We start from the raw sequence: 13,356 nt of genomic DNA on the forward strand, positions 1-13,356 counted from the left end.
CCCCATCCACTCCCTCAGCTTCCACTGGGGCATCTAATGTCCCCAAAAGTCCCAGCTGGCTTACACTGCCCCCATCCACTCCCTCAGCTTCCACTGGGGCATCTAATGTCCCCAAAAGTCCCAGCTGCCTTGCACTGCCCCCATCCACTCCTTTCCAGTCTGAGCCTCAGCCCCCATGGTTTTTCCTTCCCAACATTTCCCATTAATGTTTTTGGAAGAGTTCTGCTTGAATCTATAGGGCCACAAAGAGAGAAATGTGGATATTCCAGGCTCAAAAGTCTGCTAGCATTTGAGGAGTGATAATAGCTGACATTTACAACAGGCTAGGAGCTGTCGGAACACAGTTTCTCCCACTCATTTAGTTCTCAGTAGCTCCATGAGGAGGTAGCTCCTGGGGCCCTGGCCACAGTCACCCACAGTGAGCACAATGGGCACATTTTAAGCATCTAAAAGCACATTTAGGGGCCCCTGGGTGTCTCAGTCATTGAGTGTCTGCTTTCAGCTCAGGTCATGATCCCGGGGTCCTGGGATAGAGCCCCACACCCCTGCCCAGCAGGAAGCCTGCTGCTCCCCCTCCCCCTGCTTGTGTTCCCTCTCTTGCTAGCTCTCTCTCTATGTGTCAAATAAATAAAGTCTTTAAAAAGGTAAACAAATAAAAAGCACACTCAGTCCAATGAGGGCAGTGGCTGGAGACTTAGCTTTTGGGGTAAGGGCTCAGATCTCTCTGTCGGGTCTCCATGCCCTTCCCTCCTTCCCAATGAGGAAGCAGAAGAGGGCCTTAGTGGGCATGCAGACCGAGATTCAGGAGAACTTAGCAGGATGGGAGAGGTGCGGACATTCCCACTGTCAGCCTCAGTGTTCCGCTCTCAGTCCTGTTCTGTTCCCAAGCCTTGGTCCATATGCATCACAGCCTCGATCCCAGCACACACTGTCCCCTGACGGGAGGGAAATGGGAGTGGGTAGGATACAGGGGAGGTGGGGAGGAGATGCCCTGGTTCTGTTTCTTAAAAACAAATAATTAGGTTCAGAGAGGGCGAAGACTTGCCTGGGTTACATAGCATCTACGGAAATGCACCCAGCTCCTTGCCATTCCCTAGTTTTGCACATTTAGGGAGAGCCTGAAAGGGAACCCCGGCCACTTCCCACAGCTGGCTGTGGGCTCAGCCTGCTGTGGGTGCCCCCCGCCTTGGAGGCACAGAGGCCGAAATCTGCGGGTCGCCGGTGTTCCCCTCCCAGACGCTCAGCTCTCAGGGTGACCCTTCTGTCTTTGCACCACCCCAGACTCTCACGACTTCAGGATATGCACGGATCCCGTGGCCTCAAGATCCCATTGGCGGGTCTCAGGAAGCTCCCAAGCCTTTTAGGAGCTCCAGAGCCTGGGCCCAGAGGCCTGATGTCGGTCCTGAGGCCTCCGCAGGTGTGGCCTTTTGCTTTCCCACTTCTAGACCCTTTCTCTTGCTCCCTGTTTGCCCTTGCCCATACTCCTCCCAGGCCAGCCCTGGTGCAGCGCTGGCTGCTACTAGTTAGAAAGGGAAGGACTTCTTTAGAAGCTGAGGACTTGGATCCAAAGCCTGAGAAGAACACCCCAAAGGGAGGCCCAAGGGGTCCCCACTCTCCAGCAGCCACTTTTCAGTTCCCTCCACCAGGGACCTGCCAGCCCTTTGGCCTTCCAGGGAATGATTCTTCCTGTCACCATGCAAATTACACCTTCTGGGAGGCTGCCACCTCTCCAGACCCCCTCCCCCGCAATCTCCTAGACCCCTCTCCCTCGGGTTGCTGGCAGAGGACACCAAGCTGTTGTTCTGGGGTTCCTCTCAAACCACTCCAATACCAGCTCCTCACCATCAACGGCTTCCCCGAGGGCCCCACGTGCCTGCTCCTAGTGCATCTTGGTGAGTTCCCAGCACTAACAAACTAACACACAAGCCCGCCCCAGGACCCAGGAGTGAGCGCCTGATCCGGGAACACCTCAATCAGCGCACAGGTAAGGCTGGATCCAGCTGCCAGCTGGAGGGACCCCTCTCCACCTGGACCCATGGGCCTCGTGTCTCGTCCTGTGTGACTGAGTATGACCTTATCCTTGGAGTCTCTCTGCATGACTGTGTGTCATTTGTGGAGAACCTGTGTGTGTCTCTGCCATTTCTGAGTGTGTGTGTATGTGTCATTATGTCCTTCTTTTACATATATATTTTTTTCTGTGTTACCTCCTTACGTGAGAACACGTGAATAGGTGGTGCACTCGCCCGGATGTGTGGTTGTGGGTGTGGGTGTGGGCGTTTAAGACTCCGCGTGGCAGGAGCGGCCTTGTAAGTGCATAAGGCTTCCCGGCGGCCACCAGCCAAACATCACCACAGGTCAAGTGGTGTCCCGGGCTCATAACCCAGCGTTCAGCTCCCCTCCATTTTTATTGACCACTTTTATGATTATTATTTTTACCCACAGCTCCAAGTGGAGGCCTGCAGGCCTGGGCCCCCTGGAAGGCAGCTGAAGTCCTGCCATTCACCCGGGAGGCCAGAGGGGCTGTCCGCAGGCTGCTGGGCCACCAGAGTCTATATTTGGAAACGAATTCCACACTCACTTCCTGGGAACTGGGTGAGAGGTGCTTGGGAGCAGAGGGGGCCGCGTCCATTAAGGAAGCCCCCTGCTGGCCCCCATGGGGCTCAGGGGAAGCCCCACGTTCCTGGCAGGTTGGAAACGTCAGGTGCAAGTGGACCCCGATATACACCTGGACGGTCGCCGGAGCCCAGTTGCTTCCTCCGCAGGCAGAGCTAAGCACATGGGGAGCTAACACACAAGCCCACCACACTCCTTTCCCCACCCCATCATGCCGCCCTGACCCGGGCACACCCCCAGGGCCCTCCCCAACCCCAGAGGGACAGAGTTGGCTCTAAATCTTAACCGTGTTTACTTGTTGGAAGTCAGTTCCCAAGGGATCCGGTGCTACAGCAGGGCTGCCCCCAAGTGCCTCACTCCAGGCAGCATTTGACCTTGTCCCCCATGTTGGGGGGGGCTGGTGGGCTCCCTCCCTGATAGATCTGCTACTTCCAGTCTCCCTGCAGGCAGACACCAGCGAAGCTTGCAGAAATCCTCCTGGAGCCCGGGAGGGGCACGGCGCTTACCTGGGCTGCCTAGCCAGGCCCTCTCCCAGCCCCTCGAGACCTTGAATATGGTCTTGGGCCTCAGCCACTTGTGTCCCCTGGTGCTGGGAGGAAGCCGACTATCCTGGGCCCGCCCCTCTCGGATGCCGCTGGCAGGACACTCTGTCTACAAGAGGTCAAGCAGCAAGATGCCCCAGACCAGGCCATTCAGGAGTCACTTAGAGCACACACCGCCATGCCCAGCCCACTGCCGCTGGGCGCACACGTACATGCACACACGCACGCACACACCTGTCCTCAGTCTCCTGCAACCTCACACAAGCCAATATCCAAAGATACACTCCTGTTTCAGTCACACACACACACACACACACACACACACACACATAGAGGCTCCTACTCACTGCCAACAAAGACACAGACGCATCACAAAGACACACCAAACTAGACACACGCAGACACACAATCGTGGTCACGCACACAGGTAGACACAAACTCAGCCACACATTCGATCACAAACTGTCATGGCAAGTCACACAATCACGATTACAATCCCTCCCCTCCCTCCCTCTGCAGTCCACCCCACGCTCCCCCTCAGCCTGGACCCTCACGTCTCCTCTGCTGTGGACACACAAGCAGGAGCTCTTGGACGCTGCTCCAGTCCAGGAGGAGCATTTGGATGGGCACTGCCAGCGATCATTCTCCAAGGCCTGGTGAGGTTCCTCAGGACAGATCCCTCGATTCAACAGCCCCCCGCCCCGGGCTGGACAATACCAGCTCAGGAGAAAGAAGCCCGTGCAAGTTTTGTGGCCGGCAAGGGAGAAGCCCATCTCCAGATAAACCCTCAACCTCAGCCCACCTCGTTTCCAGCTCTACCCCAACCCCCACAGAGGCCCTGAAACTTTGACATAGACCCTCTAGTGGGCCCTGAGCTCTAACTAGTCCAGCTCTCATTTTACGTGTGGGGAGACTGAGGTCTAGAGGTGCTGCGATCTGAAACGGAATTGCCAAAGCTTCTCAGGATTTGGGAGCAGAGCTGGAACTAGGACCCCCGTCTTTTGCCTCCAGTGCCATCCCATCCCTGTTTACAGTCCTCCAAATGGCATCTCAAAAGTTTTATGATAGAATCCCAACTCCTTCTCATATGTTGTCCCCCATGTTTGGGGGGGGGCTGGTGGGCTCCCACCCACTGCTCTCACCTCATCTCCTGGTCCCCTTTCCACCTCCACATTCCATCCACCCTCCTCTCAGTTTCTCATTTGCACCAACCTTTATTCCTACCCCAGGGCCTTTGCATGTTCCACTCCCTCTGCCCCTCCCCAGCTTTCCTCATGGCCATGCCTCCTGTCATTTTTGTTATGTGCTTGTCTATTATCTATCTTCACTTTAGAGTCTAAGCTGCTGAGGACAGAGATCATGGTGCCCATCCCATTCACATAGTCGATGCTAGATAAATACTTGTTGAATAAAGTATGTGAAGGTATTAAACAGAAGAACTCAAGAGTCAAAGATGTGGAGACATAGAACATATAGAAGGAATACTGAAGGGCACAGCACTACATGCTCCAGGCACTAAAATAAGGAGTGAGGTTTGAATGGTGGTAACTTTAGAGGGGAGATAAAACCCATGCCTAGTTCTGGGTTTCTGAGCCTTGAAGTCCTGAAATGCTTCCTCTCTCCCTATCCCACGTGCCCCTCCCCCACCTCACCCCCCACCCCCGCCCCGAATACCCCTCCCTTACTACCCCTCCCTTGTCCCTTGTCCTCTGGACCTTCCTTTTGTCCACCCTTCTATCTGGTCCCGGGAGTCTGGAGAAGGAGCCAGTAGATTAGTGAAAGTGGTATTTTTATAGACTGATAAAAACCACGCTTATCTAGAAAGCTTTGTCCCGTTTCCCCCAAGTGTCCCTAATTGGTCATTTGCCCAATGTCCTCTCCACCCTCCTGCCTTTTTGCCTCTGCTCCCTTCCCTGCTGCCCTTCCCTCCAGCGAGGGCTGCCCCACAGGAAACCTTTGCCAAGAGGATTTGTGGGATGGGGTGGGGGTGGTGAGACAGATGGGGAGGAAGGGTGGTGTTGGGGGAGGGGTCCAGCCTTCTCCAAGTGGGTTTGCTACGCCACTCTTTAATGATGCCAAATATATTAAATTCTATACTCTAGCAGCCTCTTAAATCCGTTTATGGCCCATGCTAGACCCTGGGCTATAATAATAATAAAAATAAAAGAAAGGATTTATGTAGCCAGGGTGTGGACCCGTCACTGGCAGAAAAGAAAGAACTGTTTCTAGCTGATCTTGCTGGCCTGTCGCCCACCCTCTGACCTCCCGCTTCCCCGGGTGGAGGCTCCCGGGGGCAGGAAGGGGGGGAACTGGGTTCCTCGCGGGACAGAGTTAGGAAGCTGAGGGAAATGTCCAGTTAAAAGGAGCATTTGCTGGGCTTTTCACAAACCAATATTTCCAGACCAGTCCCTCCATTTCTCTCTTGGGCTCCTGGAGAAGGACTTTCCTGTGTTACAGTACAAAGAGGAACAAGGACCGGGAATTGTGGAGAGAGCAGAGATCTGGGGTGGGAAAGGCCTCCAGAAGAAGAGAAGAAGCCCATAAAGTTGGTTCTTCAGTTCCTGGACATTGTCACGGGCTCCGGCTCCACCCCTGCCCCTTCCAAGTTGTGTGACCTGAGCAAGCCTCTTTGTCTCCCCTAGCCTCAGTGTCTCCATCTGTACAATGGGTCTCCTAAGAACACCAGCCTCAGTGGTTATTAAGAGGGAAAAAGAAATGATCTATTTAGATGTCTGGTGCTAGTTTAGAGTAACAAGTGCCCGACTGAGGCACAACTACACTGAGAAACGCGCCATGCTGAAGAAGGCTGATCCTCTCCCAGTGAGTGGGGGCTGTGTGGGGGTGCAGCCCGGGGCTGGAGGAGGACAGAGAGGAGGTCAGGGACTGAGTCGTTGAGAGCGGATGACCAGCTTCTAGTGTCTGGAAGGAGGAGCCAGGTCTTCTCTGACAAAGATTTCTGGGGCAGAGGAGAGGGCAAGGGCAGGTGAATGAAGCCAGAAGTGCCCAGCAAGCCCTGGCCTCTGTTCCAGGGGGAGGGGAGGAAGGTGAGAGCAACCATTCTCTTGTGACTTCAGTATTGTGGGACGGGGGGCTATGGCAGGGCCCCATGCTGTGACAGCAGCTCCTGAACCTTGGCTAAGAACCTAAGCAGTAACGATTGACTTCCAGGCCCTGTTGCCCTAGGACACAGCACTTCTGATCATCCCGCAGCTCCCAGAACCTGAAGAACGTTCACTGTGAATGGCTGAAAGACTGAACGGAGCCAGGCCCTCTCTCTGGCTTTGTGGTCCTGGGTCTGGGTGTCCATGAGGCCAGGGCCTGGAGCTGGGAGTGAGAGGATCCTGTTTCTCTGCTAGCTGGAGTACAGTTCTCACTTCCTGGGTGTCCTCTTATCAGGAAACTTGAAAAATAGATTGGGGACCTATGGAAGCTTGATTGCATTTAATAACCCAATTTCTTCACACCTTTGCATGGCTGCCACCCACACTGACTCCAGACTTAGCCTCGGGAACCTGCTATGGCCAATGGCACAGTAATACACTGGGCACCTTGTGGGTCTCTACTCCCTTGTCCTTCTGCCATCTCTGTGCAAAGGCAGGGCTAGCCCGATGGAGGATGGGACACAGAGTTGAGTCAACCAGTTGTCCCAGCCAAGGCCCCAGGTTACTAAGACAACCCAGCCCAGACTAGGAAAGCCACTTCATTGGCTGCCAAGCCCCACTTGGCAGTCGCAGCTGGCTAACCCAGTCCCATAAGCAAAAATAAGAATGATTGCTACAGGAGCCAGTGTGGTGATGACTTGTTACATGGCATTACTGTGGCCGTAGCTAACTGATACAGAGCCCTGATCTGAATCCAGCCCTGACTATCCCTACCTTCCCATTTTTACCAAGGAAAGGAGTTTTAAGGTTCCAGCTGCACAATTTCAAGCCCTGGGTTCCATTTCCAGGATTGGTTATTTAAAGCATCAGAGATAGACTGGGGTGGAATACTATTCAGCCATCAAAAATGCTATCTTGCCATTTGCAACATCATGGCTGGAACTAGAGGGGGTCATTCTAAGCAAAATAAGTCAATGAGAGAAAGACAATCATATGATCTCACTGTGGAATTAAAGAAACAAAACAGGAGTCTAGGGGAAGAGGGGAATAAATAAAACAAGACGAAACAGAGAGGGAGACAAGCCGTAAGAGACTTAACCTAGGAAACACACTGATGGTTGCTGGAGGGGAGGATGGGGGAAGGGGGGACAAGGTAACTGGGGATGGGCGTTAAGGAGGGCATGTGATGTAATGAGCAGTGGGTGTTATGTAAGACTGATGAATCCCTGAAGCTCTGAAACTAAGAGTACATTATACATTAACTAATAGAAATGAAAGTAAAAACATAAAATAAAATAGAATGGAATGGAATGAAAGGAAAGGAACGGAACGGAACAGAACTAGACTGGGGCTTCTATCTCCAAACTGGGGAAACTGGTTTGGACAAATGAGGGAGAATTCGTATGAGGGAGAATTCCTATAAGGCCAGGTCTACCCTGAACCAACTTCCTGGTTCACGGAAAACACACAGACATGGGTTTAGGGAGGCAGGATGCTTGGACTCTTGAGAACAATGGCAGGTTTTCCCTAGGGCAGGCTGCCATGCCACAGAGGAAGGCACCCGGCTCCTCCTTCAGCCATAGCGCCCCCGGTGTGCTCTGGGAAATAACCCCTTCCTCTCTCTTCTTACCCGGAGATGCGCAATTAGCCTATTCCATCCCCCCAACCACAGTGATTGGTTCAACAATATGCGTGTGTCCAAATTCTATCCAATCAGAGGTTCTTGGGGGGACTTCCGCCGGAAATACAGGGAGATGGACGCCTATTGCCTAGCGTTCACCCGGAGGGAAGAGCCTGCCCAAATGGGCGAGTGCTCTGGCATCTCTCGGACTCTATTTTTCTTGCGTGTGAAAAGAGGATACTCATTGCACTCTCTTCTAGAATTATGGCCAGGGCTTAATGAGATAATCGATGAAACGTACCACGTACCAGCCGGGTGATCCTTCAGTGTTAGCTCTTGTGATTAATTGGATGCCATCTTTGGGCTCGATCAGCGTTTTAACCAGTAACTAAGACTGGTTAGTTTTAGTTACTGGTTAAACTGAGCAGATACCTGGTAGTGTCCTTATGATGCTTTCTCTGTGCACGGGGACGCCGGTGAACACGGCCGGGGGCGTACGCTCCCAGATGCGCCAGGAAAACCCGCAAGCCGGGCTTTCCAAGCGAAGAGAACCCTGAGCCTCATCAGGCATTGCCCTAGGGAGGGTGGTCTGAGATGAGCCGCCCTGAACTCCCTCTGGTCACCAGCGGCACCGGTGGGCCCCTGCAGGAGTTCTTGCCTGCCATGAGCAGCACTTGACTTTGGGTTGAGTTTATCCTGCATGCCTCCCTTCCTCGGGGCTGGGTTCGTTTCGGGGGGCTCCTTAGCAAAGTACCACAGCCCGAGTGGCTCGACAGCAGACCTTTATAACTTCGCTGGTCTGAAATCAAGGCGTCAGCAATCCCCTTCTCCCTTCTGGGGTTCTCGGTGTCCAAATTTCCCCTTTTTATATGGATAGTAGTTGTATTGGATTAGGTCCCACCCTAATGACCTCCTTTATCTTAATTAACACCATAAAGACCTCTCTCCAAATAAGGTTACGTTTGGAGGTCCTGGGAGTTAGGACCTGATGCTGGAATTTGGAGGGGTTGGGGTGGGGTATACAATGCCACTTGTAGCAAGAGGGTGGTAACATCTGGGGTCACCCACAGCGCACATCCAGACACACACCCCCCAACCCCCTGAACATCTCCAGGGTCCTGATAAGTAAAATTCACAGCCGTGGTGGGTCAGAGGGACATTTGTGAGGGCAGTGTCTTTGAGGCAGGCATTCTGGAAAAGTCATGAGGGAGATGCTGCTTTCAATCTGGATCTGTATCTTTTGCCATGAGCTCCTGGATGAACTTCTTATTCTCTCTGAGCTTCACCTTCTTCATCTGTCCCTTGAGCTTGACGGCAGAGGCAAGACGCTACAAGAATGAATGGAAATAGGGTGCCTGGGTGGCTCAGTGGGTTAATCCTCTGCCTTCGGCTCAGGTCATGATCTCGGGGTCCTGGGATGGAGCCCCACATCGGGCTCTCTGCTCAGCAGGGAGCCTGCCTCCCTCTCTCTCTCTCCCTGCCTCTCTGCCTACTTGTGATCTCTCTCTCTGTTACATGAAGAAATAAAAAAATCTTAAAAAAAAAAAAAATGAATGCAAGTGGCTTGGGGAAAATGAAGGGGCCTGGCCTGTTGCTGAGGAACAATGTGGTATAGTTAACCCTTTTAGATCTGGGTTCAAGTCCAGACACTGACAACTACAGACCACGTGGCCTGGGTATCTTCATGTCTAAAATCAAAAATAATTTCAAGATTTGCCTTATCATATTGGGGAAGATAGCTAAATGACTAATAATATGTGTTCCCCTACATACCCCTAAATGATAGGCATCACATACAATCTAGCAAACCTACTGAGTGTTCAGTAACTGTTAGTGATTCCCCTCACCCCAGTTTTAGCCTTGCTGCTTGCTTTAAACCCCAGTTTTGAAAAACAGCTTAAGTACACATACATCATGGCCCACATCCTCGGAGCCGAGCCCCACTGAGCAAGACAAATGACCTAAAATTTCTGCTGCAGATCACTCGACTCAAGTTCCCTGGGGAAAGGCTGGACATGTTTCTTTGGAGAGAGGAACCTTCTAGATGAGACATTAGTGAATGAAGCTGAGATTGTGCAAGGTCACCAGGAGCTCAAAACCCCAAAAGCAAAAGTGTAGGTTCAAACACCTGGAAAGATCGAGGTGTTGTTTTATGACAGCTCAGCTGCCTGCTGTCTGGTTGAGTCTTTCTGTCACCCACCTGCCCCTTGTCCTCCCAGCTCAACAGGCAACCATGCCTTGATCTATAGGAAGAGACAGTGAGTGACTGTGCGCTGACCCATCTCCTATGAGACATGAGTAGTTTACTTGGAACCATTTCTATTTTAATGAAAGAAATGTTGGTTCAGCCTGCATGGATCACAAGGACCACGTCCTCTTTGCCCCAGAATATTAGTCTCTGTTTATTTACAGCAAAGCCTTATATCCCTTTCTACACCCCTAAAAAGAAAGCACAGTGGAGGGGTACAATATGCCCAGGGATCCCCAGGAGATTGGTAAGCAGTAAGAGGGCAGTCATGCTCGGAGTTGACTTACAGTCATTCCAATCTGGATGGAGGGCCCGACGGTCGAGCCAGCGGTCACTACCACCGGCCACAGCCTGATTTCCCCATCTCAGCAGCCCTGGACATTGTCCAGAAGGGTGTCTTCACGTGGCCACTCCTGGATTCAGTGGACATTTCTTAGCAACACTTCCACGCACTATCTGTTGTCTCATTTCATTGACTTGGAGGAAGAGGGATGGCGAAGCGCGGAGTAATCTCTAGTGTGATGTGAAAACAGCCCAGGACTTCTCGGCCAGGGGTTTGTTGGGGGATGGCAGGGCTGGGAAAAGGATTCTCAGTGCCAAAGCATGTTTTCAAGAGAGCTCAGGAGTCAGATGCCCCACGAAGGGCCTTTGCATTCCATGGTTCAGAGCACAGGCAGGCCAACTTGGGTGACCATGCACGAGTTACTAAACTCTATGCCTCAGTTTCCTCTTCTGCAAAATGGGTACACTAACACTGCCCTTCTGGGATTTCCAAGAGGAGTAAATAAGAGATTCGTGTACAACACTTAACACACCACTGACAGAGGGCCAGCAGATGTAGCAAAATTACCCTTCTTCCTCTCTGTGGTCCATGTGTAGAACTGTGAAAACGTGCTTCCCTTAACTGACAACAATGTGTTCTAGTCTTTAATAGGAAAAGAAAACCAATGCTGAAGAGGTGGTTTCTAGCCTCAGTGACTTTACCTGAAAAGAAACCCACCTGATAGGTTACGGGTAAGGTTGTGGAGTGCGTGGCTCAGCAGGGGAGCCCAATCACTAGAAATGGGGTATGGTGGAAATCCTCAGTGGGGAATCAGAACAACCAGTCCACGGGACTGAATTTTGCTTTAGTTCACAGTTATTCCCCTTTAACACCCCCCCCCCTCGGCTCAAATGTTGGCATTCAGTTACTGGTCCCACGGGTCTAAGGCTGGGAGCATCTTTTTTGCGTCCATCTTTGGACCCAACCAAAAGACATTTAATAGATGTAGATCTGAGCTATACCTGGAAATCATTTAATGATATAACCCCATATTACTCTTTAAAAAAATTTTAGATGTATTTATTTACATCTGATTGTGGACCCAGCTCCACAAACATCTCAGCCCTCACACAGCTCATGTTAATGTCACGCTGCTCAACCACGAATGAATAAGAGGCTTGCACAACGCAATGTCAACTGTATTGTCCCCAGCTTTCTCTCAAATGCTTTCCTGGAAAGGACCATGCAGGTCTTTATTTTCAAAGTTAATGGTGGGTTCCAGCCCTACAGAGAGGTGACTAGAGATCTGTATACACATACAAATACCTAGTTCACGATACTGAAAACTGTTTGAGCACTGACACATTCTTGAGGTCCTTGAGCCAAATATGCCTAAAGCCAATGCACCCTCAGACTTTCCAATTTAATGAGCCAATAAAACACTCCCCTTTTAAATGTTTTTCGCTTAAGCCAGTTTGAGTCATGTTTCTGTCAATTAAGTGAGGTACGGGGAGCACTGCGTGGGTCCTGACAATGACCGCTACCTTCCCTTGGATGACCTCCATGCTGCAGACACCGTGCTCTACAACATGTGTCCAATGAGAAGGGACACCCTGTCCCTCCCCTTAATGGTCTCACCATGGTCTCATAAAGAGATAGACACATAACAGAGGGTCACAAGACAATGCCCTCTGACGTTTCTCAACCTTTCCTCCTTGCTTGAAATAGCGTCTCCTCTTTTTTCCACCCACCCAAATTCTCATCTCATTTTGGCCTACAGGGGCCAAGTTCACCCTCGTTCACTGAGACTGTTTCCATGGGGATGGAACCCTCAAACATCCACTTACGTGAGGAGTGGTGTAAGACCCTGTGTGCCCCACCTGGCCGACTGTATTCACAGCTTGTGGGGAGTGGAGTGTGTGGACACTGGTATGTGATGATAATTAGTCCATGTTTTTGGAATTCATTAACTCATAAACACAGTCTAGCTGGTGATGGGCTGGGCATGTGGTGAGGAGGTGGTGGGGGGGGCAGGGGCATGGTGCCAAGCAAGAGTAGCTGAAAACACATTCATTTTTTTAAGTTCTTTTTAAGATTTTATCTGTTTATTTGACGGAGAGATCACAAGTAGGCAGAGCTGCAGACAGGGGGCGGGGCGGTGGTGGGGGTAGGCTTCCCGCTGATCAGAGAGCCTGAGATCATGACCTGAGCCAAAGGCAGAGGCCCAACCTAATCAGCCAGCCAGGCATCCCTGAAAACACGTTCTTCGATGAACATTAATTTCTCAGGCCTGCGAGACTGTTAAAAACCTCTGACAACGCTAACTGTATCTTGCACCATGACTCTGGGCCAGAAGCTCTTGAGGACATTGGAACCTGATTAAAAAGGCCTGCAGGATGCCTGGTTAGCCCAGTTGCATAAGCAACTTCCTTTGGCTCAGGTAATGATCCTGGAGTCCCGGGATCGAGTCCCACATCAGGCTCCCTGCTCAGCAGGGAGCCTGCTTCTCCCACTGACCTCTCTCCTCTCATGCTCTCTCTTTCCAATAAATAAATAAAATCTTTAATAAATAAATAAATAAGGCCTGCATTTCACCAAAGCCCCAGATCTATACTTAGAAACTACCTCGGAGAGACTCACTGGTACTCAGTTGTCCTCCCCACGTGACAACCACGTTCCAGGATGACATCTCTAAGGACTTTCCAAGAAAGCAGCAAGAAGGTGCTGCTTTGATACAGTTTCCACTATTACTTTTGGTGGTTTCTATCATCATCTTGAATCTGAACAAAGCCTGCATCGCTGTCCACAGATGACTCATTACCAGGACTCTACCTGGAGCCTCCTGTCCATATATACGCTGTCTATCTGATACTCGTTTGCCTGAGTCCACATACCGTGGGCTATGGGCTTAAGCAACAGAAATGTATTTTCTGACAGCCCTGGAAGCCAGAAGCCCAAGGCCAAGGTAT

The sequence above is a fragment of the Mustela nigripes genome, chromosome 8 (assembly GCF_022355385.1).
Source record: "Mustela nigripes isolate SB6536 chromosome 8, MUSNIG.SB6536, whole genome shotgun sequence".
NCBI classification, from domain to species: domain Eukaryota; kingdom Metazoa; phylum Chordata; class Mammalia; order Carnivora; family Mustelidae; genus Mustela; species Mustela nigripes.